Raw genomic sequence first — 27,560 nt, 5'->3', positions numbered from 1 at the left:
AAGTTACCAGAACAAACGATAACGTGTGGGCCCGCCTTCCCCAAGAACCTCTGGGGACAAGTTCAGCTGTTAACCATCTTAGCCTCAAGCAGATATTATTGGGTAAACTGGTTCTGATCACACTCAAAACTGTGATCTTGGCAAGGTACTTGTCTTGACACTGAAGATTTCCTCAGGGAAATTTTTTTTTAATTATTTGTTTATTTGACTGTGTTTTGGTTGTGGCATATAGAATCTAGTCCCCAGACCAGGGGTCAAACCTGGGCCCACCGCATTGGGAGCTTGGGTCCTAGCCACTGGACCCCCAGGGAAGTACTTCAAGGAAGCTTTAAGGACACTTTGAAAGCCAGTGTTTTTTGTGTCTAAACAAAACCTCCCACCTATTTAGGAATGCAGAGGAGGTTCTAGCTCCTTCTGATCTGCAGGGAAGAGCCACTGGTTTGGCGGGGACATAGGAGGGAGGGTCCATCAGAGGAAGTACCGGAAGTCAGCCTGCCTGTCTGCCTCTCCATAAACTCAGAGGCAGCCGAGCTGTGACAGCCTCTGGACTGCAGCCTTGGGAAAGGAATGCAGAGAGAAGACGCAGAGGCTGCAGATTCAGGCCCCGCTCCTGTTCCGGGGGCCAGGCAGGTGTCATCGCAACCAGGACAAGAGGGCGACGTGGAGGCTGGGCATGGTGAGTGGCGTTTACTTCAGGATGCTGTGTTTTGGCAGAAATAGGAGGGAAAGCCCATCCCTAAGTCTAGTTAACAGGAAGCAAGTCCTGACTGATTCTCACTTGATCTACTTAGTGGTCATGAGGAAGGATAATAACAGGGCTGAATTACGACAAAAGGCACCCATTTACGCGGAGATTGCACCCACATGGGCAATAATTAGATAAAATAAAACTGAAATGGGGGGAGCCCAGGTTCACGGGGTAGAAGTGGGGACCCGTCGCTCAGCTCCTTGCGACCCTGAAGCCCCCGGGACACCTGGGGAGCGCCCACCCATCCCCATCACTGGCTCCCGCCCACCAAGCCCTCCTCTCCGACTCTGCTGCCTTCAGAGGTCCGGCCCTGCCGACTGCCCCCTTGGGTAGGTGAAGCCAGTCTTTGCATGTCCAGTCGATACACGAGGACGACTCTGCGAATGGACAGAAACAGCGAGGGGGAAGAGGATGTCTTCTCAGTCACAGCGCTTCCCGCTCCCCTCCAAGGTCAGTCCTCCCAGAGACACACTCCGTGAGTGAGGGGCCCCTTCCCGCGCCACCAGCGACCATCAGGTTCTCTACAAAAAGGCCAGAGTCAGGGGACCTGGGCGCCCCTGGGACCAGGGGTCATGACCTCTGCCAGGCACCAGCTCCCATGAACCCTGTGCATCGCCCTGCTGGGCCCGGCCAGAGGCAGCAGAGGGCGGAGGTCCCGCCTCGGCTGGAACACATTCAGCCCTGGGAGCTTGGCATCCTTGGGGCAGTTTCCCTGGGAGACTCCACCGAGGTCCAACCTTATCAAGTCCGCCCAGAAGACCCCGTTGCTCCTGCACTGCGGAGGGCAAAGGGCAGGGCCCGAGGGAGCCCTACCCCACCCCGCCTGTGCCCCGACCCTCCCGCCCTTGACCCTCCCCAGCCCACCCCATGGGCCCACCCCAGCCCTAACCTGCCTCAGCCCTCCCCCAGCCTCCAGGCCACGGGGCCAAGGCCCACCTGTGCAAACAACGGGCAGAGGGCAGCTGACCCTCGACCGATGCGGGAGCTCAGGACGGCGGGGTGGGGTGGGGGTCTGTTTGGTTAGGGAAATGCCCTTTGATACCTGAGCGCCAGAGACTGGCGCCCCGCCCGGAGTGCTTTGTGGTCCCCTCACCTGACCACCCCCACCCAGAAGAACCCTCCAGGCCCAGGACGCTGGATCCGCAGAGAGAAACCCACGCCCCACGCCCTGTGCCCGGCCTCACCCTGTAGGGCCAGCACTGCCCCAGTGCCCCAGGCCAAGCCCCTTACAACCCGGGATCAATCTGCTGATTTTGGTGCCGGAAAACCCGAACAGCCCAGCCGCTTCCTAAGATAGAAGAGGATTCTCCCAAACGCCAGAGGCTGAAGCAGGGCGCTGGGCCCTGCCCCAACCCCACGACCCCTGGCAGACCTCCCCACACCCTGGGCTCCCTCCAGAACTGAGCCAACTTCTTAGTCCCTTGGGCTCTCAAGAAAAGAAGAAACAAATAGAGAAAGTTGCCTCCACCCCGCAGGGGAAGAGGGGCTCATGGGGGCCCCCCAGGCCCACTCTGTCACGCTGCCACTGTTACAAAGCAACATTGCCCTTTCTCAGGAAAAATCACACACAAACAGAAGATAGCTCCTTGATTCTATTGGCCAGACCCTAATCTTATGTCAGCCTGCTTATTTAACTTATATGCAGAGTCAGAAAGTTCAGTCGCTCAGTCGTGTCCGACTCTTTGCGACCCCATGAATTGTAGCACGCCAGGCCTCCCTGTCCATCACCATCTCCCGGAGTTCACTCAGACTCACGTCAATTGAGTCCGTGATGCCATCCAGCCATCTCATCCTCGGTCGTCCCCTTCTCCTCCTGCCCCCAATCCCTCCCAGCATCAGAGTCTTTTCCAATGAGTCAACTGTTCGCATGAGGTGGCCAAAGTACTGGAGTTTCAGCTTCAGCATCATTCCTTCCAGAGAAATCCTAGGGCCGATCTCCTTCAGAATGGACTGGTTGGATCTCCTTGCAGTCCAAGGGACTCTCAAGAGTCTCCTCCAACACCACAGTTCAAAAGCATCAATTCTTCGGCACTCAGCCTTCTTCACAGTCCAACTCTCACATCCATACATGACCGCAGGAAAAACCATAGCCTTGACTAGACGGACCTTAGTCGGCAAAGTAATGTCTCTGCTTTTGAATATGCCATCTAGGTTGGGCATAACTTCCCTTCCAAGGAGTAAGCATCTTTTAATTTCATGGCTGCAGTCGCCATCTTCAGTGATTTCGGAGCCCAGAAAAATAAAGTCTGACACTGTTTCCACTGTTTCCCCATCCATTTCCCATGAAGTGATGGGACCAGATGCCATGATCTTCGTTTTCTGAATGTTGAGCTTTAAGCCAACTTTTTCACTCTCCTCTTTCACTTTCATCAAGAGGCTTTTGAGTTCCTCTTCACTTTCTGCCATAAGGGTGGTGTCATCTGCATATCTGAGGTGACTGATATTTCTCCCGGCAATCTTGATTCCAGCTTGTGTTTCTTTCAGCCCAGCGTTTCTCATGATGTACTCTGCATAGGAGTTAAATAAGCAGGGTGACAGTATACAGCCTTCAGGGACTCCTTTTCCTGTTTGGAACCAGTCTGTGCAGAGTACTTCATGCAAAACACAACACAATTAGGATGGAAAGAATTCTGAACTGGGTCTTGGTTTCCTCTTGGGTTGGCCTAAACTTAGTTGAACTCTTCAGACAACTGTCTCAGTTCACTCATTAACTGGTAGGCAGGCCTCCCAAACTGCAACATGGTTTGTTTCCTTAGTGAGAGCTGGTGTCCCCTGAGGGGAGGCCTGGGCGTGGGGGGCCATGGCATCACTGTCGAGGTCAGGCAGCGCCCCTGGTGCCGTTTCTGTGACTACAGAGCGACCTCCCGAGGGCACAGCAAGATTCTGTGCCCAGAGCGCCCCAGAAACCCTCCCCAGCCCTGCTCTCTGGTGAAGGGACAGGCGGGCGCCCTTCCACAGGCCTCTCCCACTCTCCCAAAACAACAGAAACGGCCCCTCCCATGCTGGAAAGAGAGAACTGCCAGCAACCCACCTTCCGTTTTCACATCTGAAAAATGCCAACACGATGTGCTGACAGGACCCACAACTTTCTTAGGTGTCAAGAGCTGTGTTGGCATCACGTGTCCAAAGGCATTAGCCCTCTGTTATACCGTTCTTTATTTCTTTACTTCCCAGGAGGCTCAGCAGTAAAAGATCTGCCTGCAGTGTGAGAGATGTGGGTTCAATCCCTGGGTGGGGAAGATCCCCTGGAGAAGGGCACAGCAACTCACTCCAGAATTCTCGCCTGGAGAATCCCATGGACAGAGGAGCCTGGCGGGCTACAGTCCACAGGGTAGCAAAGAGTCAGACACAACTTAGCAACCAAACAACAATGAATTATTTATATCATAGTAGCTGAGCTTTGCCCGGGTTCTAGAAATTAGACCGCAGAGCCCGGTAAATATGCCCTGCTTTCTAATGCTACAATAGTTCTAAGTAACAGACTTTACAGTTCCCTAATGAAACCATTAAACTCTTTTATGCTTCCACGACATAACTTGTTAATTCTTAATGTTGTCAGCAAACGGCCCTAAGACTGTGATCAAAAATATGAAAATGCGTCTTCCCCGGATTCCAGGTCCTTTTCAAACTGGCAGAGGCTCCAACATCACACAGCGCTATTGGGCGGACCTCTTGTGTTTGGCTTTCAGATGGACGGTTGGCTAGAAGCGAGCGGTGTCCTGCCCTCCTCCAGCTTACACACGGGCCTTACACGCTCCTTCCCGGGGCACTACAGGCAGACACAAACACGGACCCCGCGACACTGTCCTCTGCACGCCCAGAGCCTCTTTGCCACTCCTCTCAGGGAAAGTTCAGCCCAGAGGGTCTGCCAGATCTCAGCCTTTTCATCACATCTGGAGTCTGAGATAGCAAACATATTCAACAGCCTTGACGCGGATTTGCGGCTTCTGATCCCCAAGGTCTAAGGGTTAAGGGAAAAGGCAGAAGCGTTAGCAGCCTCTGGCTGGCTTTGCTCATTGCCGTCGGAAGTCTGTGAGGCTCAGAACCACGGAGCCAGCCCACGCACAGGAGCGCTCAGGATGGGGCTCCAGGAAGATAAGCCGGAGCGACCCGGGCTCCAGGGCCCCGCGGAGGCCTACCCTCTTAGCCGGGGCACCCCCGACCTCCTGGGGCTCTGCTCCCGCGGTGGGTGCACAGGGGGCCCGGCCATCTCCCCAGGGCTCCGGAGCTGGGGCGAGGGCGGACTCCATCCCAGACGAAGGGAGCTGACCTTTCCCTGGGCCCGGGAGGTGGCCCATCAGTCCTGGCTACGGGAGGCCTGGCTGCCTCCTCGGGGGAGGCCTCCCAAGCAGCCCTGTCTTGGTCCCATTTGTTCGCCCACGTGTCCGTCGCCGGCACCCCCAGTGCCAGGCTGTGGGCCAGCCCGGGTGCAGAGCCAGGCCTTTCCCGGCTGCACTGCAGCCTCGCGCTGGCCGGCTGGGGACCCCATGGGGCCTGGCGGGAGGATGTGGGGACACGGGCCGCGCCTCGTGTGGTGGGCATCAGGCCGGCAGTGCGGGCAGCTCTGTCTTCCCCTGCCCCAGCCCTGGGAGACGAGGGCGGGCACCTGGGGCCTGGCCCAACCGACGGCCGCCCGGCAAGAGGGCTGACCTCCAACCAAGTCCAAGCACAGCACGGGCCGACTGTTCCCTCCATCTAGCCACCTGGCCGAGGATGGACAAGGGACCAAATGCCCAAGCGGAAGAGAAACAGCCTTGCTGCGGTCCCACCTGACGCCCGGTGAGCCCCCAGAGCAGCTCCGGGGGCTGCCGTCTGTCCAGGGCCCACAGCAGGACCCAGCACCCCTGCAAAGAAAGGACACCCCAAGGGCCCGGCGACAGGGCCACAGCCTGCCCACCACACTCAGACCCAGCGGGAAGGACATCCTGTTCCCTGACTCCTGACCTCAGCCTGCACCCCGGCTCCGTAACCGCAGGTGTCGAGGTGCCGGGGAGGTTGAGCAAACGGGACATTCTTGACCCCGACGGCAGTTACACACGTCAGCACTCTGAACTGAGGTAATTATTAGTTCTGTATTTATTAGCTGAACCCCTTTTGAGTAATCGCCTCTGGGGACATTTATAAACGCAATAAAAGGTGCATCATTGTTTACTGCAAAATGACGAGGCTCTTTCTGGGTTCTGGCTGAAGCAAGCCCTCAGGCGGGCAGCCTGTCTGTCCAGATCCGGGAAAGGTTGAGGGCAGCCTCCGCCTTTGCTTCCTAGGATGTCAGCAGGAGCTGTCTGCCGACCTGGACCCAGCCAAGATAACCTGAGCCCGGATCTCCAACTGGGAACCCCAGGATGACTTGTGACGGAAGAGGGGTGTCTGCAGCTCAGACACACTTCGGGGCCTGCCCTTTGGCTGGCAGAGGGCCTTGGACACAGCACGCCCAGTGGGGTTTCTTAACCAGTCACGGGGATAGGAACCCACCCCTCTTTCAGGCACAGTGGATTCAACAGCATCAGGGTCCACCCCCGCTCTGGACTGGCCGCGGGCTGTTTGTGGAGGGCTCTCAGATCCACGTCCCCTGCTGTCTCAGTTGCCACCACTGAGTCACTCTAAGTCACGCAGCAGACACAGGACAGACGCTCTTCAGGGGTGAAATAGAGAAAACAGGCAGAGGAAGACCAGGCTGCCTCACAAACGCCCTCCTCGCTCTGTGACCGCAGGGCCATGGATGGGCTCGCCGGCCTCAAGCACTCACCGTCCACACCCAGAGGCGCCCGTCCACAGACCCACACGAACGTCAGAGTCTTCGGGAACATTCCTGCGGCTGAGCTCAAGCTTTTATCTGCCACACGGCACTAGTGGAGATGCTCAGTATAAGAGAAACAGCTCTGGAAATTGGCCGCTGATCCAGGTAAGCCCCAGCCAGGCCCAGAGACCAGCAGCGAGTCCAGCCCGCACGGTGAAGAAGTCCCGCTGCCCGCAGGACACAGGCGGCTTTCCCCACAGGCGCGCCTCCTCCTCTGTGCAGGGACGTGAGTAAACTGTTCAGTTGCATTGTTCAAGCGCACTGGAATAAGTCTGCTCTTGAATTCCTTCGACTACGAACTGTCCAAGTTAGAAAGCAAACGCAGGACCTACAGCCCAGGCCCACAGTCAGCAGCCAGGCTCCAGGGGAGTGACTGGGCACCAGGACCCATCAGGGGGCCACTGCCCGGCTAGCCCTCCGGCCTGGCCCTCAGTCCAGACACCGCCCGGAGGCCGTGGCCCCCAACAGCTCCCTGAGCTGCGCTGCTTTGCCCTTTTGGAGGAGGAGGCTGTGTTGAAGGCCCTGAGCACGGCCAAGGCAGAGGCAGCCTCTGGTCCTGGGGAGACATTGCCTGGAGGATGTGCGGGTCACGTGACCACGCATGGCCGCCCTACCAGACCAGGGGGCACACGAGTTCCCAGAGATTCCAGAGGTTCCGAGAGACCACCTGCCCATCACGTGACCACACATGGCCGCCCCACCAGACCGGGGGCACACGAGTTCCCAGAGATTCCAGAGGTTCCGAGAGACCACCTGCCCACACATCCTGCCCATGGTGTCTTCGGCGGTCCCCCCAGGCAGCCGGTGAAGTGGCGGATCCCTCCTGGACAGAGAGCCAGGCAGCAGCCACTCTGGGCCTGGCAGGCACACCTCTCCGCTCACCCGAGATGGCAGCAAGCCACATCACTCCTTCCGTCCAGGAGACATCAGCTGGACACCACACATCCTCCGGGCAGAGGCAGACACTTCCCGGGCAGCAGGCAGGCAGGTGGCTGTGCACCCTCAGCCCCAGGGCCACGGCCGGACGGGGGCCACGGGAACCCCTCAACCGGCAGCAACAGAGTCTTGGAAACACAAGATAAGGGGCCGTGTGATGGGGTGGTCCCCTCCCTAATACAGGTGAAGGGGGCCATTCTCAGCAGTCTTGGTAATTCCAACAAATTTTGCCCAATGGAAGTAAGTGGTTTGAGGAAAGAACACTTCGAATGTGCTCAAAGGCACCGTCTGAGTCTCCCCAAGTGCACAGGGGCGGGGGCAGACTCTGGAGGCCGTGGAGTCTGGTTCCCTGACGGACACCCCTCGTCTGAAGCCCAGGACAGACCCGGCTGGGGCATGCTTGGCAACGGCCCGCACAGTTCCTATCACCAGAGGCGTGACGGCCTCATCCCCGGCAAGTGCAAAGACTTGGGGGGAAATCAGTTGAAAGAAAGACACAAAGTCAGCAAATTAGGCTCAAGTTAAAGATGGGGTGAGTGTCCTGAGCTGAGAGAGGGCCAGGGGAGCTTGGGTACGAGGAGCAGAAGGAGAGGCTGATGCAGGAGCCTGAGAAGGAGGGAAAGGGGACGGACGGATTCACAAAATCCAGAAAAGCTGCATTTAAGGAGCAGGCGGGGCAGACGCAGCAGAGGCCTCTCGGTGGATCGGGACCAACAGCAGTGATATTCCTTAGCCCGGAACGATGAGAGACCAAATCCTCATCAATCACCTTAGACCATCGTACAAATTACACAGTTTACCGTGAGGTGGGTACTTGGGGCGGGGGGTGGAAGGGGTGCTTCAGCGCCTTTTAGCTAAATCACCTGGAGTCTGAGCTACAGGATTCTATGAATCGTGCTGCAAATCAGAGTGTGTAGGTCTTTGCCAACATGCATGTCACATCACTCATGCCAAGAAGTCGAAACTGCTGATGCTACTGATTGTGCAATTAACTTATTTGGTCTTTAAAGAGAAAATACCCCACCTACTTAGGAACTATAGGGGGAATCCTGAAAACCCGGGCTACAAATGTGACCTCTTGAACTTCCCACAAGAGTTTTGATCTGTTCAACTAAGAAAACTCCCTGCAGAGATACTGATAAAATGAGAGTGACAACTAAGCTGTACATCCCTTCTCTCTTAAGCAGAGTTGGGCAAGCGAGCGGCAAGCAGAGTTCGTCTGCTCGGCTGCTTCCTGGCCCAGCGATTCTGTCTGTCGGTGTTGTCCAGTCCCTAAGTCGTGTCCGGCGTTTCTCGGCCCCATGGCCTGCAGCGCACCAGACTCCTCCACCCTCTGCCATCTCCCGGAGCTTGCTCAAACGCACGTCCATCGAGTCGATGATGCCATCCAACCGTCTCATCCTCTGCCATCCCCTTCTCCTCCTGCCATCAATCTTTCCCAGCATCAGTCTTTTCCAGTGAGCTGACTTTTCACATCAGGTGGCCAAAGTACTGGTGCTTCAGCCTCAGCATTAGCTCTGCCAATGGATATGCCGGGTTGACTCCCTTTAGGACTGACTGGTTTGATCTCCTTGATGTCCGAGGGACTCTGTGCTCTCGGTTTAAGTGGAATCCTAAGTGGCTCATGCACATAAGTGATTTAACCCTTTTAAGTTGGTGTTTTTCTTTTCCTACCAGAAGCCTCCATTTTCCGTTTTTCTCTCAATCACTCTTTTTTTGCATTTACTCCTTGAAGCTTCCTTCAAAAAAGGCCAGGGTTCTGAGGGAAGGGCCAGATCTATCTAAGAAGAAGGGAAGGAGGCACGTTCCTGTCTGGATCCTCCAAAAGCCTGTCTGAATCCACTTACTTCACAGGGAGCAGAAAGCCCCCTCGAGCAGCGGGTCCCTCGAGCCAGCAGGCTGATGAGCAAACTCCAAAGCATCAGCTGAATCCCTACCTCGCCCCGCACACCAGAACACGGGCTGGAGTGGCAAAGATGCGCGTGTGGAAGGCAAGCCCAGGGCAGAGCAGCAGGGGAGCGGGAGAGGGTAAGCTTTCTCTGCAGGCAGGGCTCCCTTGAGCCTGGCGGAAACTCTCAGTGCAGATCGATTCTCTCTGTAAATATTGTAAACTCCTCTGTGCCTAAATAGTAGGGGAAAGGGGAAGATATTTGTGACCTAGCTGGCTAATGATAAATGAAAGCTGTTAGAAAGCCATTTTTAAAACAACTAAAAATAGAAATGAACCACGGTCGAGGCTAGCATATTTTCACCCCAAGCGGCAAATAGTCCATAAACACCTTTCATAATACAAACACGAACTTAAGAAAAGAAAGACCTGCTGTTTTCCGTCTATTGCAGAGACCTGCGAGGCTGATAGTCTGTGGTTTGGTGAGGTTGTGAGGAGATCAGCTGTTCACACAGTGTTAATGGGGCTGTAAATCGGTGCGCCTTTTCTGCAGGGCAGTTGAGCAATGCCTATTAAAATGCAAAATGCACATAACCTTTGACCCAGCAAAACCACTGCTAGGAATTTATCCCAAGGGTGCACTATTCCAGCGGAGCACAAGGGCAGGTGTTGGGGTGTGTAGGGCAGCCCTGCCTGTGGCCCCCCAAACTGGGGAGGATGTATATACACCAGCGCAGGGGTCCAGTTTAAGTCGGCTGGGGCACAGCCTAGCAGCGGACCGCAGGCAGTCAGGACGGGAGTGCTGTGGAAAGCCGCGTGTTCCGCACACCGACTGTGGGCCCGTGCTCGGCACAGGGCGTCACGTGTGTCTCCCTCCACAGAAGTGCTCACAGAGGAAAGGGTCAGAGGGATTTTGCCAAACACTCATGTTGCAGAGTTGCCTGCGGGTAGCTGACAGGGCTGCAGAGATGTGGGCGAGGGGAAACCGTTTATTTTTCACCTTATGCATTTTTATTCTGGTTGGAAGAACTTTTTTTTTTTCCCATTATAGTCCATTGCTTTACAATTTAAACAAGCCCAGTCCACTGAGAGGGAAGGAAAACAAAGGAGGGAGGGAGGGAAGGCAGTAGGTGAGCCGGGGCAGAAACCTCAGTCTCCTGAGATGAGCCCTGGGCCTGTGAGGATGGAGACAGAGGCCAGCACATCCCAAACCTGAGCGATGTCCCCAAACTGTGCAGACGGACAACTTCGGGTTCTTCTATGAGTGAAGCAGGGAGTGCCAGCTGCTGGTCTGTGCCCTGTCCCTGGTCCTGGCAAAGCCCCTGGGGGTGAAGTCCTTGGGGACTGAGGCTGGCAGATCCTCCTGGGATGCGCAAACGGGAGGGTGTCCTGGCTTCTGTTGAGGAGGCCTCGGAGCACAGAGCTGGGAGCTCACAGGCTTCGGCCGAGAGGAGCCCACGGACAGGAAGGTCTCCAGGCCGGCTTGCTTTCTAAGGCGGGGCCCTCCTGGAGGCAGGGGGTGCTTCCTGGCAGTGGCGGCCTCTACCACGTGTGCCCTCAAGCTTTCACCAGATCATATAACTTTCTGTCTTCCCCCTTGAGATTCTGGCAGTGGACAGGAAGCTAGACTAGTTTTTATTTTTCATGTATTTCTCAAGGTTAAAGTTATACTTGAGGTCTATTTTTAGAAGATAATGGATTGCCGGAGAAAATTATTTTTTTTAATAACTTTTTTTTTAATTTCAGAGATTTTTAGAGAGCTTTAAAAATGACTTTTCTATGGAAAAGGGGGAGGGGGCAGGAAGAACAGCATGCCAGCTCCCCCCACTGCCCCACCCCAGCCCCGCGCTGAACCCTCCGGGGTGACAAAACACCCTCCCACACCAGGAGGTTTAAACATTAACGAGCCTGTCGGGGTGCTGGGCCCGGGAGCCCGGCCTGACGAGGAGCCAGCAAGCCTCGGCTGGACCCCTAATTACTTCTTGCGCAACTTCGGGCCGGGCGCCCGGATCACAGGCTCCGGGTCGGGGCGAGGGCCCGGCCCTGCCAGGTTGCATAAGCCTTCACATAGCAGCATCATTAGTCACAGAGTCTCAGAACAAAGGGCCATTCTGACCAGGGCGGGGTCTGCTCTCCTGCTCTCCGGAACTGAGACCCACCTTCTCACAGTCAGGGGGTCCCCTGCCTCCGGAGCAGGGGCGCTGGAGGACTGCATGGGGAGGGTCTGGTTCTTGCTGCTGTTGCCGCTGTTTCGTCTCCCACCAGATCAAGACGCTTTGGTCCTGGGCCCCCGGCCTTGCTCACCAGCTGTGGCCGCACCCCCCAGGGGCTCCGAGCCTCCCCGGGTCCCAGCCCCTCCAGGTTGTCCTCAGGCCCCAGGGCCTTCGTCTGTCAGGAGCAGTTTCTGCAAAACCAGGTTCTAAAGCGTAGCTGCCCTGGTGGCAACTCACACAGCACACACACAGAACCTGAAGTTCAGAGCCCTGGCTTCAGCAACGACCTGGTCTAGTCACTGACGTCACAGACGGAGGGACCGAGGCCAGGGCGGCCGGCAGACAGTCGGCTCGGCACACGGCTGACCTGATGAGGCCCCGCTGCCACCTGGGTTCTTGGGCTACACGGGAACCTGTGCTCCCTGCCTCCCTGTGACTTCAGTGTCTGCCTGCGCCTCCCCCGCCCTTCTGCTCACCTGGAGAGCCCGCCCTGAGAGCTGGGAAGGTAGGCAGCACTGCAGCCTGCAGGTGAGTCTGAAGAATGCAGCTCTTCCCCTGGACGGAGCGCCGGGCAGCGCCGCGGGGCCGGCCGTCGGCCACCTCCACCTGCGGGGACCCTGGCCGCGCGCCGCTTAGGGTTTGGCCGGAGCTGGTGGGGTGCCAGGAGTGTCTGCTACTCAGAAACACATTCGCCAAAGTTTCCTGGGGAAAAACCTTGAGTTTCCTATGATTTTGCCAAGAGAATCTGGTCTTTCCACCCACGATTTACCACTGAGGCCTCGAGGATGGCCAGCGCCAAGCTGCCCCTTCCCGCCCTCCACTCACAGCGCACTGCTACATCACAGCAACAAGGGGAACACCTCCTTCACATTAAACTCGCTTCTCTGATGTGAGAGCGGGACCAGCCGGGATCAGGGAAGAGCCGTGGATACCAAGAGATGCAGTCTGGAGGCCTCATCACAGAGCATGTCTGCGGACTCATCAGCTGTAGCCCAAAGGTGCCAGCTCGTGGACTGACGTCGGGCCATGGGGAAGCCTCTCGCGGCAGGTCAGAGGACCCTTCTCCAGCCTGCGGTCCAGTGAGTCGGGCTGACACACCTTCTGCTCAGGTGTCGCGTTCTGTGAGGCTTTTCTCTGGCCACCCTTCCCCTGCCTCGTCCTTGCTGAATTTCCCTCCCTGGCACTCATCACCAGCTCCACATCCACAGAGCTTAGCGTCCTTGCTTAGCGTCTGTCTTCCCCACTGGAACGAACGTCCAGGAGAACACAGATTCCTTTCCGTTTGGCGCGCCATGGTGAACACCCCAGAGCTGAGCACAGAGGCTTCAGAGTCCAGGGCTCTCAGGAGACAGTCACCAGAGGGAGGGAGGGAGGGGTGGATGGAAGACTCCACTGTGAAGATGGAATGACCCAGGAGAGTGGGGGAAAGTGTTAGGTGACAGGGTCAATAGCCACAGTCACCTCAGCAGATGAGATGCAGTCTGGAGCCAGCAAACGGAACTGAACAGCCTGCGTAAGCCAGCCCCACACTTAGACTCCAGAAGACAACTGCACAAGCGTGAGATGGAAGGAGAACGGCACGCGCAAGGCTGAAGGCATCCTGGGAGACGGCCGGCGTGACCCGAGTCCAGAGGGCGCCAGCCTGTCAGAACGCCTGGTTCCTGGGGTCCTCGGTGGTTAGAACCATCACAGCTTCCAGCGCACAAGCGTCCCGTATGCTTCCCTTCATTCAGACTCACACCTTTTCAAACACACTTGAGACATTCACGCGAGTGATTCTGCTCCTTGCATTCTGGCTTTAGGAACAAAGATCAGAAAGAATCTAAAAAGGATGAATACATGCGGAAGCATGACTGAGTCGCATTGCTGTACACCCGAAACTAACTCAACATCGTGGATCAACTAGACACTAATAAAATTAAAATTTTCTTTAAAAAGAACCAAGATGAGGGGCCATCTGAATGTCTGCCACTAGGAACTGATATGCATGGAGACGGAACAGTCCTTAAGTAAGAACGAAGACTCTACACGTCTTATTTGGAGCATTATCTCAGGCAGGCAGGTCAAGTGGTGTGGGTGTGTCTGTGTGAGTGCGCTCGGTCGGGTCTGACTCTTTGCGACCCCGTGGACTGTAGCCCGCCAGGCTCCTCTGTCCGTGGGATTCTCCAGGCAGCGATACTGGGGTGGGTTGCCATTTCCTTCTCCAGGGGTTTTTCCGACCCAGGGATCGAACCCGGGTCTCCTGCGTTGCAGGCAGATTCTTTACTATCTGAGCCACCAGGGAACCCTAAGTGGGGAGAGGGATCCAGGAAAAAATAAAATAAATGTCAGTTTTGCCTAGATTTCAGTAGAGCCTTGCTTTCTGGGTCTTTGACCATTCACTTGGGCTTCATCCATTAGAAACGCAGAGCAGCCGGCCTGGCCCCAGACCCCCCGACACACAGCCTGCATTGTCACACATGCCCAGATGATGCCCACACTCAGCTGGTAATGCGTCTGCCTGCAGTGCAGGAGACCTGGGTTCAGTCCCTGGGTCAGGAAGATCCCCTGGAGAAGGACATGGCAACCCACTCTGGTATTCTTGCCTGAAGAATCCCATGGACAGAGGAACCTGGTGGGCTAGAGTCCACGGGATTGCAAAGAGTCGGACAAGACTCAGTGGCTGGCACACACTAACCTCTGAGAAGCTCCGTTCAGAGAAGAGTTTCACCAGTCTTCCCAGGAGGGCGGCCTCCGTTCAGCCAACCTCCCTTCTCCAGCTCTTGTCCTGGGGGCCAGGGAGCCATGCATCCCGGTGGCCTCGGGTCCCCACCTGAAGGCTTCCGGGACACACTGGGGAATTCCGTGTGGGGAATGCCGTGTTTGCAGGACTCCCTCCCATCAGCTCCGAGCTGCAGGCGGCTGAGCTGACACAAGAGGCTGGTGCCTCTGCCTCCCCCGGGTGCTGCTGGGCGGATGGGACTGGCTCTGGTTGGGCGCGCTGCTCAGGTCAGGGCTCCGGCTGGTGGCCATGGTCTGTTGTCGCTTCCCAGGTTCAGCCAGCTGCTGCAGTCCCAGACTCAGCTGCGTGTTCTCCTCCAAGGATGCACAGCAGGCAAGGCTAACCTAAAGTCACTCAGGGGTTCCTTCCAAATTCAAGGCCATGGAGCTCAGCAGGACTGCCCCTTCACCACCAGCACGAGGGACGCGTCGGGGCTCCGAGTGGGACTGACGTCACAGGAGCCATCCATCCCCGTGGTCCCGCTCCTCTTCCCAGAACCCACGGCATCATTGGGTGACTTCCTCCTCCTCCAGCCGGGCGGCCGGGCTAACCCGTTCTCTTTCTCAGCAGTGATGGGCTGCCCGTGGCCCTCGCCCCGTTAGGATCTCAGAGCCAGAAGTGAAGCACAGGCTGGCATCGTGCAGCGTGGAGCAAGGTGGGCTGGGTCCCCGCATCACCGTCACGTTGAGAAGCAAGGGCCCCAAAATGGGGCAGCACCCTACAGAATGTGTACCCCGCTGACCACAGCCTGCCCACCTCAGAAGTCAGACCAGTCCAGGAAAATGCGTAAAGGCCTTTCTGATGCATTTCAGAAAGAGTCTGAGTCTGTGACACTGAGCAACAGGAAGAGCACTGACCTCGGGGCAGCGTCAGGTCACCGGCTCCCACAGCTCAGGGAGCCGCTGGCAGACACCCCATCAGGAAGGTGGGCGGCATCACCGTCCAGCCCAGAGGGGGCTTCTCAAGCTCGTCTTCTCCCCCTGCTGCACGGAGGAGCCTCAGCTGCTACAGCAGGGAGGAAACCTGAAGACACGGTGTTCGTGAAGTCAGCCACACAGAGCAGGATGCTGTGTAATCCCACCACACGAAGGCCGTAGAGTCATCAAGTTCTTAGGAACAGATTAGGAGGGCGGGTGTCAGGGGCTGAGGGGGAGAGCAGAGTGGGCTTAGTTGTTTAATGGGGACAGAGTTCCAGTTTTCCAAGATGAAAGAGTTCTGGAGATCGGGTGTATGACTAGCCTGTGGACGTAACAATGGTTAAAGCGGTAAATTTTGTCCTATGTGTATCTTACCACAATTTAATATAATCAACAGATAGGTAAATATTTGGCCTAAATTTGCTCGCACACAGATTATTCCTGGGAGAAAGCACAAAAGCTGACAGTGCAGTCCCTTCAGGGCAGCCGGACCCAGGGACGGAGCCGGGGAGATTTTTCAGGCATTTTGAACATTTGACATTTTGAACTTCTAGCAATTTTTTTTTTTTTTTACCATATACATTTCTCAACTTGTCAGTTTAAGAGAAAAAGATCTGGCCAACAACCCCAAGCCCCTTTCTGTGGAACCTGGTAGCTCAGGTTTGGGTTTTATCCCCACATGCAATTGTAAGGTTGTAAACAGAGGCTCTGCGTTTGCAGCTTCATTCTCTCGGTACTCATATCTCTGTAAGCGAAGGTTTCTCAAAATCTGGGAAGCTTTTATTCACAGGACCCCGGATTTGAGTCTTTGGCACCTAAAAGAACAGAACACACAGATGGGCCACGTTGCTTCTGCTGCGTTCCCAGCAGGGCTGGGTCTGGGACTCCACCCCCAGCCTGTCCCGCACCCCACGTTAGTGGTCATGTTGGGCGTCAGCACACGGCCAGTTCTCACCCATGTCCTCACTCACGAGCCTGCGACTGGCCTTGGCACTGTCCACCTCCCCCTGATGCACACAACGGGCCTGCACACCGTGCGGCCGGCCACCCGTCCACGGCCTTGCTCGCCGCTCGAGGGACCGATTGCACCCTGTGGGTCCAAAGCCTGGTGTTACCATGACCAGGCTGCCCGCCCCAGGCCCCAGCCCCTTCCCTTGAGTGGCTTCTTGAACCTACACGTTACCGGGTGAGAGGGGCCCCTGCGTTGGGGGGTGGGCAGAGAGGACTTGGGGCGTCTCAAGAGTGAAGAGCGGGGGCCTCCCTGGTGGTCCAGTGGCTAAGACTGTGCCCCCAGTGCAGAGGGCCTGGGCTTGGTCCCTCGTGCAGCAGCAGCAGCAGCAGCAGCAGCAGGGAGCCAGACCCCACGCGCCACAGGCAAGACCTAGTGCGGCCAAATAAATCAGAGTGAAGAGCGGCTGCCCGAGGCCTGGGTGACTACAGATTCTGGAGCAGACACGTGGGGGCTGGGGACAGGACAGCAGACGTCCTGCAAGGCTCCGCGAGACGGGCTGCGCCTGCTGGACACGCCCCTCACCTTTCACGGGGTCCCGAAGGTTCCGAGTGGCTGGCCGGCGGCAGCGGCTCTGGGAACCCTGGCAACCGTCTCGGGGTTAACCCCGCGTCGCCGGAAGCAGAGCTGGGAATTGGCCAGAAGCATCAAGTGAATGGCTCCTCACTCGAGTCTAGAAAGCAAGCATGGAGAGTCAGTGCAAAAGTAAAGAGCATTTACATTTCTGAACAAGACAGTCTTTTATGTACATGAACAGGGACAAGAGAAGTTTATCTACGCTATGACCCCGGAAATGTACTGTTGTGGATATAGAAAGCGGAGAGAAAAGGAGAGAACTTTACATGTAAAACCCTTCAGGACTGTAGAATAACGCATGGTTTTGTCCTCACAAATACTTCTTGAGATAACATCTTCAGAAATGGCAAATCTGAGACATGCCCCCCACAATCTCTGAAGAACGCAAGACGGACTGCTGAGCAACCGCCACACGCCCCAGGCTCACTGCAGCCAGTGCTGACCCCCGTGTCATCCTGACACACCTGTCCCCCGCACAAAGGAAGACACAGACACACACACGGGGACTTGGGTGGTCGTGCTTTCAGAAAAGTGAACGCATTCCCCCCCAACGTTTCCAATTTCACGCATGATGAGGCCCCTCCACCTCAGGAGACACGGTTCATCCTCCCGAGTGGTTTCACAACAGCACATGACACAGCCATTCCACGGCACAGAGAACTCCGGCTGATGAGCTGGCAGGCTGGTTTTGGGGGTTTGTTGTGGAAACAGTGTAGGCGTCACTGTGATGGCAAGGACAGACCTCCAGAAATCCTCTCCTCCATAAAAGCAGCGTCCGCACTGGCAGGAATGGTCGCCATCAACGCTCCTTGACAGCTGGCAGTTCACCAAGGCCGCGGTAACCTGCGAGCCTGCCTTCGGGAAACACGGCCTCCTTTCAGCTAGAGCCTTGACGCCTGCGTCCCCTCTGCTCTGCCCTTTCTGCTTGGAACCTTGAAAACCAGGAGCCTGGGGGCCTCAGAAGCAGAGAGCGGACTGGAACCTCCCCAGAGCGTTCCAGTGGCTTCTAGATGGTTCTATGAGAGATCCCACTGTATCTGACCCAACTCACATGAAAGGAGAACAACCTTTCCCCCAGGACGCTTGTGAAAACGGATCAGTGGCCGTTGTGCAAAGTCACGATTGCCTGAGACCGTGGTGAAAGTGGAGCAAAGCCAGGGCTGAGCGAAGAGATGTCCACAGAGGGCGCTGAGGAGCTCTGACGTGTCTGCAGGGCTCCAGGAGGCTGCACGGGTGTGCAAGGCTGTCACGTCCCGGGGAAGACCTCAGAGTGCCCCTCCCTGGCTGACCCAGAGAGTCTCACCTCTGGCTGACCCGGAGGCTCTGGGCCAGGGAGTGATGCTAAGGCAGCAGGCCATCCTGCCCCCCCGGGAGCCGCAGGCTTCTCCCCGCATGCACGAGGACCTCGGCAACGTGGAAGATCTCAGCTCCAGACACTGAGGAAATGACAGGGGAGACTTCAGTGACCACGCGTGACAAAGAGCCCGGACTTTACAGAATCAGTTCCACGTAAGAAAAGCCGGTGAGCAAACAGCAGAAGCAGCGACGAGCAGGACGGCGACAGCCCCGGGGTGGGAGGGAGAGCTTGATGGCGCCGCCAGGTTCAGCGTTTAAAACATGCAGTTTTCAAAACAGTGCTGCAAGGCCTGCAAAGAAGCAAGAAATTGTGGCCCCACTCAGGCGTGCTGCTGTTTAGGTGCTCGGTCGTGTCCGACTCTGTGTGACCCCATGGACTGTAGCCCACCAGGCTCCTCCATCCTTGGGATTTCCCAGGCAAGAATACTGGAGTGGGTTGCTGTTTCCTTCCCCAGGGGATCTTCCCGACCCAGGGATCGACCCCCTGTCTCCTGCATTGCAGGCAGATTCTTTAGGGCTCAAGCCCGTGTCTCCTGTATGTCTTCTTTACCAACCGTGCCACCTGGAAAACCCCCCGCACAGGCTGGACTACGGCTTTAAACTGGCGATCTAACTAAAGGCAACCGTATCTAAATCACTAAAGGAAGTATGGGGAGTGTTTCGCCAAACAGACTATCCATACAAGGATTTGTTTTCCAAAGACCAAATGGCAAATCTAGAAGGCAGCATTGCAGCATTCCCTGGTGGTTCAGCAGCTAAGACTCCAAGCTTCCAGCGGAGGGGCCCAGGCTCCAGCCTATGCCACAGGGCGCAGCAAACCGGAACTTACAGACGCTGAAACGGAGCTTCACTGGAGCTCCGCATCAGACCAGAGCAGGGAGAGGACGAACTCTGAAGTCTGTAAGACAGGTGAGGCGGCCAGTGTGAGGGGCAGAAAGAAACAAGAAGGAAGAACAGGGCCTCAGAGACCCTGGAGTCTGCTCAAGCGGCTACTCTTCCTCTGGACGTTTAAGGAGTGGCGGGCTCCTCCCTGTGGGTGCGGCAGTGCAGACGCCGTGACCCTTGGGCAGGTCAGCCCCCACCCGTCCTCGTTTGTGGTGAGACACCAGCAGTGCAGACGTCAGCACGGCTGTTCCAGGACAGACCACGAGGCTCAGGAAAGGGGTTCATCACCCGGACTACGTCCCCCAACCTGTGCTTGTTACCCAGGATCACTGATCGACCCGGATGGATACAGGAAAGGCAAGCCGAGCATCCTTCATAAGCTACAGGTACAAGTCTGCAGACAAGATCTTCCTGTTTGCAGCCACAGCTCTAACACAGCGGGGGACTGTGGTGCTGGGAAGCGGCCGAGCCGCCACTCCTGCCCTGGCCGGCCAGCCAGCAGACGTCCAGCAAGGCCAGTGCGTGGCTCCATGCGTCCCTGCGTGCGGCGCGCCCTTCTCCAGCAAGCCCATCCCTCACTCCGTAAGATGCTCCTGTGGTCTTTTTTTTTTTTTTTTAATTTCTCATTTGAAAAGTAGTAACAAGCAATTTTTTGTTTTTAAAAGAAAATTTAATGTCTGAAATGTCTAAAAAGAACTCATTGTTTCCAATATTATATTCCTTTTCCTTTAAATTCTGAATGGGAAGTCCAAAGTTGATGGTCACAATTTAACTGGCACCTTAGTGTCATCTGATTTTTTTTCCATTGCATTAAAAACCAGATGGTAAATTACTGATCTATAGCACTGAGGGGAAATAGCTTTCATCATATTTCTATTTTTACTTACAGCTCATCCAGTTTCCTCGGATTAGATGGCTCCTTTCAAGAGCAAGAGAATACCCTGAAGCACCCATTTATCCTTCACAGCATCTTTCTACCCAAATGCTACAGTTGTGGATGGAGAAAGCAAGCCTTCTATTCTCCCATTTGAAAGCTAATGACTTATCCTTAAATATGACAAAATACACCACAAGTAAGTTTCATTCTATTATAGAGGAAGTACTGAAAGAGATGGGAATCCCAGACCACCTGACCTGCCTCTTAGAGAAAACTGTAAGCAGGTCAGGAAGCAACAGTTAGAACTGGACATGGAACAACAGACTGGTTCCAAATAGGAAAAGGAGTACATCAAGGCTGTATACTGTCACCCTGCTTATTTAACTTATATGCAGAGTACATCATGAGAAACGCTGGGCTGGAAGAAGCACAAGCTGGAATCAAGACTGCTGGGAGAAATAGCAATAACCTCAGATATGCAGATGACACCACCCTTATGGCAGAAAGTGAAGAGGAGCTAAAAAGCCTCTTGATGAAAGTGAAAGAGGAGAGCAAAAAAGTTGGCTTAAAGCTCAACATTCAGAAAACGAAGATCATGGCATCCGGTCCCATCATTTCATGGCAAATAGATGGGGAAACAGTGGAAACAATGGCTGACTTTATTCTTCTGGGCTCCAAAATCACCGCATATGGTGATTGTAGCCATGAAATTAAAAGACGCTTACTCCTTGGAAGGAAAGTTATGACCAACCTAGATAGCATATTCAAAAGCAGAGACATTACTTTGTCAACAAAGGTCCATCTAGTCAAGGCTATGGTTTTTCCTGTGGTCATGTATGGATGTGAGAGTTGGACTATAAAGAAAGCTGAGTGCCGAAGAATCGATGCTTTTGAACTGTGGTGTTGGAAAAGACTCTTGAGAGTCCCTTGGACTGCAAGGAGATCCAACCAGTCCATCCTATAGGAGATCAGTCCTGGGCGTTCATTGGAAGGAGTGATGTTGAAGCTGAAACTCCAATACTTTGGCCATCTGATGCAAAAAGCTGACTCATTGGAAAAGACCCTGATGCTGGGAAAGATTGAGGACGGGAGGAGAAGGGGACGACAGAGGATGAGATGGCTGGATGGCATCACCGACTCAATGGACATGGGTTTGGGTAAACTCCAGGAGTTGGTGATGGACAGGGAGGCCTGGTGTGCTGTGGTTCATGGGGTTGCAAAGAGTTGGACAAGACTGAGTGACTGAACTGAACTGAACTCAATTCTAAAAGAGTAACAGTTTTAGACAGAGTTATAAAATTTATAAAATTTAAATTATACAATGTTTTTCCATAAAGTTGAAATATTCACTGAAATTAGTCAAAAAAAGCATGCTTACTTTTTGTTGTGTTTCTGCATAAGACACTTGAGATTACTTTTATTTATTTTTTTTTTTTGCCAAATGTTATGTTGTCCATTAGTGACATTAAACTCTTTTATGTATAGCTTTTCTCTTCAGTGATCTGCTTACTCACTTAATTTGTTCCCTGATGCTTGAGGCAGGGCGCTCAGGGCTGGTGCCCTGGGATATCCCTGAGGGACGGGATGGGGAAGGAGGTGGGAGGGGAGCTCAGGACGAGGGACGCATGTATACCCATGGCTGCTTCAAGTGCGTGTATGGCGAAAACCACTACAATACTGTAAAGTAATTAGCCTCCAATTAAGTTAATTTACAAAGAAAAGAGAGAAAAAAAGATTTTCTTTCTCTTAATAACATATAGAATTTTACCTTATTAAAATTAATACCGGGCTCCCCAGATGGCTCAGTGGTAAAGAATCTGCCTGCGGTGCAGGAGAAAGGGATTTGGTCCCTGGGTCAGGAAGATCCCTTGGAGAAGGAAACGGCTACCCACTCCAGTGTTCTTGCTGGGAAATCTCACGGACAGAGGAGCCTCATGGGCTACAGTCCGAGGGGTCACAGAGAGTAAGACATGACCTAGTGACTAAACAACAATATAATTAATATTATTTTTTAATTTTGTTCGGGTTTTTTTCCCTTCAAAGATGAAGCTTGTTAACTTGTATATAATCGAATTAATGCGTTTGTCCATCTTATGGTCATTCTACACTGTAGCTTCACAGGAAGTTCTAAGAATACGTACACAGAGTCCTGGTCACTAATTTTCATTATCACAAGTACCTTGTCAGACCTCACTCCTTCACTTTTCCATACAACTGGTAGACACGTTTTGTCTAGTTAAAAAGAGTTAATGAGATTTTGCTTAAAACTGAATTAAAAGTATGTGCTGATGTGGAGGAATCGCCACCCCATCTATTATTTGCCTTATTGATCATCGTTACGTTTTGGTTTCACATTCTGTTCTTTGGTAGACTATTACTTTTTAAATATAGTTTACCTCGATTTGCTTATCCTTAGGTATATTATGTTTGTTGCTGTAAATAAAAATTTCCCCTTATTTTTATACTAAAATTTTTATACTAAAAGTCCTGCTAACTGTGATTCATGGGGTCGCAAAGAGTCGAACACGACTGAGCGACTGAACTGAACTGAACTGAACTGTTTCATGTTGAATCTTTTGGGTTTTCTATGTACAGAAGCACTTCATTTGTAAATAAATAATTCTACTTTCTTTTTCCTTAGGACATGTTGTAAAACGCTGAATACCAGAAATTACAAAAGTCAGTCACTCAGTTGTGTCCAGCTCTTTGCAACCCCGTGGACAGTAGCCCACCAGGCTCCTCTGTCCCTGGGACTTTCCCGGCCAGAACACTGGAGTGGGTTGCCATGCCCTCCTCCAGGGAATCTTTCCAACCCAGGGATTGAACCCATGTCTCCTCCATCGCAAGTGAATTCCTTACCTCTGAGCCACCTGGGGAAACCCATTTCATAACATGAATAAGTCTAAGGATAGCTAAGAGAACTTAAGATTTGAGAAAACAGTCTTATAGTAGGCATAATGAAAGATAACTAGTAGGGACACAGAGGTATTTAAAGCTGTTAATCTCGGAAAACGCACACATGTGCAACTCGACCCTCCTTATTAAGAACGCTGTAGGGAACACAGAGATAGAGCTCACATCCAGTGGCAGTGTCCTCTCCACGTGCCTCAGAGCCTCTGGAAAGCCCCACTGCCCGGGTGCGGGAGAGGGAAACGAAGAAGAGGATTATTATTAGGAATAATGATTACTGGAATAGAATTATTATAGGAATATGTTGTTATTATTAGGACCTCAAAGACCCCTGGAGGAGTGCCAGAGACCCCAGGGCCCACAGACCACAGTGTGAGGACTCTGCTATAGGTGACTCCCTTCAGAAGCTTCAGAGATGCTGGTCCTGGGGGCAGAGTCCAGGGCAAAAACCCCAAAGGCCACTGGGGCTTTCCCACAGCCTTTGGGGCTTCCAACCCTGGCTTCGGAGGCTGCGTGCTTTGAAGAGGAAAAGCTTCATAAGCTGCGGGCCTTCTCCGCAGCTGCAGGCTCCAAAACAGAGAAGACGCCCGCAGGCAGCCCCAGCCAGCCCTGCTTCTGGGAGCTCTTCCTTGGTTCCCAGGGATGTGCTGAGCCGCACCATCCGTTTCACGCACGTGCAGGCCATTCTGGAGACGGTCGTAAACATGTGGACCATACTGACTCAGTAATGGGGATGTTTTGGCTCCAGACTGTGCTGAACTTGGCCCATTCCAGAAATATCCTGTAAGACATTCCCAAGGTTCTGAGTGATGCAAACCACATTTATCTACTTAACAGAGACAAAAATGAGGCCAAAGCAGGCCCTCAGCTTCTTCCTGAGAAGAAAGATGCGTGAACAGCCACCCTCCTGAGAAGCCCCCTGCCCCCAGCGCTCAGCACTCCCTCTGGGCCTTGCACGCTCTGCAGCAACAACGCTGAGAGAGTGCTGGGGAGACGGCAGTGGGGCACCCCCTCGTTGTCCCGGGCCTGCGGGCAGGCCGAGCCCTTCCTCGGCTCTTGCTGGGGGACAACACTGTGTTCAGCCCAGAGGAGAGGAGCTGCCGTGAGACCATTGTCCTGAAGCACCGTCAGCCTTTCTGTCTCACAAGGGAGCTTCCTGGCTGTGTGTTCAGCTCGCCCAGCCCTGACAACGAACAGGCAGGGCGGCTTAAGCCACACACGTTCACCCCTCACAGTCTGGAGGCCGGACATCCAAGATCAAGGCATTACCAGGGCCTAGGTCCTCCCGAGGCTTCTCTCCTGGGCTTGGAGACGCCACCTTCTCCCTGTGACCCCGTGTGGTCCTCCTCTGTGTGTGTCTGTGACCTCACTCTTCATAGGGATGCTGGTCCTGTGGGATCAGTGTGACTCTAGTGACCTCCTTTTAACTTAACCAGCTCTGTAAAGGCCCCACCTCCAAACACAGCCACAGGATCCTGGGTGCTGAGACCCAGGCGTGATTCGGGCCAGAGCACTGTCTCTGCCGTGACCCCCTATACTTCCCGAAGTGTTTTCCATGTGAGTCAGGCAGCCAACACGTCCGGCCCGCTCACCTCCGATTCGACAGCACTTAGAAAGTTTCCTGGCCCGTGATGAGGGTTCAATATGCATTTGTTGAAAATATGAAAGTTCTGCAAATATTCACATGTAGATCCATCAGCATCACAAAGATGAAAAATAGTAAAACAGAATCCTGCTTCCAAGCGGCTCAGTGATATAGTTTCATGTAACAAATGATCATTCATTCTCATACAAATTACCGAAAAATATTAGCAACGATTGTTACATTGCTGTGAATTACCATGCCTTAAATTATTCTCATGGTGGTAACAAAATAATTCTATGGATTTACTTAGTGTCTTTTCCCTATTTTATTTTTTTTTTCTTTCTTTTTTTTATTATTATTTCCCTATTTTAAAGATAAAGAAACTAAACAAACTTTTATACTATCCTTTTCAGAACCGGATTTAGGACCCGTTTGCAAAGCCGCTCGCTGAGTTGAGTGGATTTTAAACTGCACCCTCCCTGGAGGACGTGTCCCCTCAGCAGTGACAGCACTTACCGGATCCACAGCACGTGCAGATCAAAGGGAAAAGGGTTTCGGCCAAAATTTCCCCACACACGCGGTCACATGATTCAATTTCATATGTAAATGAACTTCAAAGTGCGAGTGTTTACAGCAGGAAATTAGGCAACTCTGGTGGACTCTTCCTCTCTCTCAACAGCAAAACAACAGGGCGCCTCCCCATGAACCGCAGAATCTGGAGCTGTATCTGGAGGTACCAGCCTGCATCTCTGCAAGTCAGCATACACTGGGCCTGGAAAATGATTCCTCCTGGAAAGCCAGGGGGAAAATGATCTCGAAAAACAAGGCGGTTCTGAACTCCACAAAACTGGCTGGGAGCTTCAGAAGTCCAGGAGCTCTCGCTGCGGACTCGAGGGCTCTGGACACACGGACCCGTGAGGCCCCAGGAGCCGCAGAAGCAGAAGGGCAGCTGCGCAGCTGCCCCGGGCCGACCCGTTCCAATGCTGCTCGGACAATCTCTCTGCCACATTCAGGGCAAAGCACAATTTTAGGAAATGCAAACAACCCGGGGTCCCACTGCCCTGCAGATAACCTGGCCTATAACAATGCGGCCTGGAGAAAGACGTCACTCCAAGAAAGGGCACGGGAAAAGGATCTTGTGAAAATAAAATGCTTCCATTTCAGGAACCCAGTCGATGCGACCTGGATGATCCCTGCCCAGGTGGCCCCCCACCACCCGCACCCCCCCTCCGCCCCGGGAGTAGGAGCTCAGTTTCAGCTCAGAGGCCCCTCATCACTATCATCTGCTAAGTGACTCTCGTGGGAAACGACGCCAGGAAACCTGAGACCCATCCTCAGAGAAGGAGGACAGCACCCCCGCCCCCTGCCCGGCCACGCCAGGCTCGGATGCAGGCAGGGGGCAGGCGAGTTCTCCTGGAGCCCCATCCCCGGCACCAGGGGCAGGCCCTCGGCCAGAGGACCATTCTTCGGAATTTCATTCAAAACGGAAAGTATTTGAAAATCTTATTTTCAGGTTCAAATGGTGATAACCCAGAAAAGCAGGAAACCTTTGATACTTTTTTGTTTGTTTGGATTTTCTTTTCTTTGTCCCCAGACAAAGGGAATTCTTTTAAGCATAAGGAGTTTCGCAAACTTTCATCAAGCTGCTAAACACAAAGCACTGAGGGCAGTTCTGGGCCTTGAGGAGCTGGCGTTCGCTCAAAATCAAACGGGAACAACAAGAATGCTGAAGCGCGGCGCTGCTGCCCGGCGGAATCTGAAGCAAAAACGAGGCCAGGAGAGCGTGCTGGACGAACGTCACGGTCGTGTCATCAGCGGCCAAACACGGTGGACAGAGCTGGAGCGCTCCAGCTGGGGTGCCCATCCCATCTAACCCTCACCCCCACCGGGGGTCCGCCGCTGGAGGAGCAGCCGCCACATTGAGCCCAGCGCTGGGGGGACCCCTCCACCCCCAGACTCTGAACCAGCCTCTGCCAGCCACGCCTCCTTGAGCATACATTTTCCTATCTCAAAGTAAAGACAAAAGGCCATTTTATAACTTAGGCATTGCAAAGCAGAGACTTTGGGTAACATTTGAAACGAGAAGAAGTCCCAGGTAGGACGGGGAGGAAAGGAGAATTCATGTCGACTCCGCAGCAAACCCACTCTACGTACATCCTGCCTGGTTTCTAGGCACCAGCTGGACGTGCTGTGATCAGCACTTCATCAGACTCGCCCTTACAAACTGCAACCATCGTTCCAGCTCTGCACCGTGAGCCTGGGTCCAGGGATGGGGAAGCCAGGCTGATGCAGGGAACGGACCACTTTCGCGTGGGCTCTCCCATCAGCTCTGAAGCGAGGTTTCTCCACTCACAGGAGAATTCTTACTCTCCAGTCCTCATCTCTTTGAAAATGTTTTGATTTCACCAAAAAAAAGAGCCAAGAAGACTAAGAATTAATACTTCATCCCTACATACCAGCCCTTCCTCCTTCACCTAGCTTTCAACTTACTCAGATACAAATCTCCAAAGTTTCACAGGTCCCAGGTTGGGACAAAGAGCAAGAGGGAAGGTAGACGCCATCCAGCTTTGTCACAGACCCGAGGAGCTGTCACCCCCTTAGATCAGGACCACATGGGGTTTCTGGAAAACTGAATATTCATTGGAAGGACTGATGCTGAAGCTGAAACTCCAATACTTTGGCCACCTGATGCAAAGAGCTGACTCGTTGGGAAAAAAACCCTGATGCTGGAAAAGATTGAGGGCAGGAGGAGAAGAGGATGGCAGAGGATGAGATGGTTGGATCGCATCACCGACTCAATGGAGATGAATTTGAGCAAGCTCTGGGAGTTGGTGATGGACAGGGAGGCCTGGCGTGCTGCAGTCCATGGGGTCGCAAAGAGTCGGACACAACTGAGCTGAACTGTCCTAATCACAGCCAAGGTGGAAGACGCATGCCCACAACGCCGCATCAGGGCTGTGTGACAGGCAGGCATCTCACCCCACGGTCCAGGGGGAGGGGGCGCGGGTGATGACGTGGGTCCTGACGAAGCGGCCCCGCAAGACACTGCGGGTCCAGACAGAAAGTTGAGCTGGAAGGGCTGACTGTGCGGCCTCGGGGAGA

At 54.0% G+C, this 27,560-nt stretch overlaps 2 long non-coding RNA genes across 3 annotated transcripts in view; one reads left to right on the top strand and one right to left on the bottom strand.

The window, feature by feature from the left end:
• Positions 1–450: 450 nt before the first annotated feature.
• Positions 451–4,283, top strand: LOC138426064 (uncharacterized). Its single transcript, XR_011251497.1, has 3 exons — positions 451–676; positions 1,049–1,198; positions 3,923–4,283. It is a non-coding gene; the product is annotated as an uncharacterized lncRNA (long non-coding RNA).
• LOC138426063 (uncharacterized) overlaps positions 2,326–27,560 on the bottom strand; it is a 45,598-nt gene continuing 20,363 nt past the window's right edge. Inside the window, exons 2-4 of one of the 2 annotated variants that reach the window (XR_011251496.1) lie at positions 16,795–16,942; positions 14,260–16,075; positions 2,326–13,869 (exon numbers count right to left, since the gene is read on the bottom strand). This is a non-coding gene — a long non-coding RNA (uncharacterized lncRNA). Of the gene's footprint in view, positions 16,076–16,794; positions 16,943–27,560 lie in introns of both variants that reach the window. The other variant, XR_011251495.1, reaches the window with a different exon arrangement.

This window comes from Ovis canadensis, chromosome 20, assembly GCF_042477335.2.
Source record: "Ovis canadensis isolate MfBH-ARS-UI-01 breed Bighorn chromosome 20, ARS-UI_OviCan_v2, whole genome shotgun sequence".
Lineage (NCBI taxonomy): Eukaryota > Metazoa > Chordata > Mammalia > Artiodactyla > Bovidae > Ovis > Ovis canadensis.
This window is presented reverse-complemented; position numbering and strand designations above follow the sequence as displayed.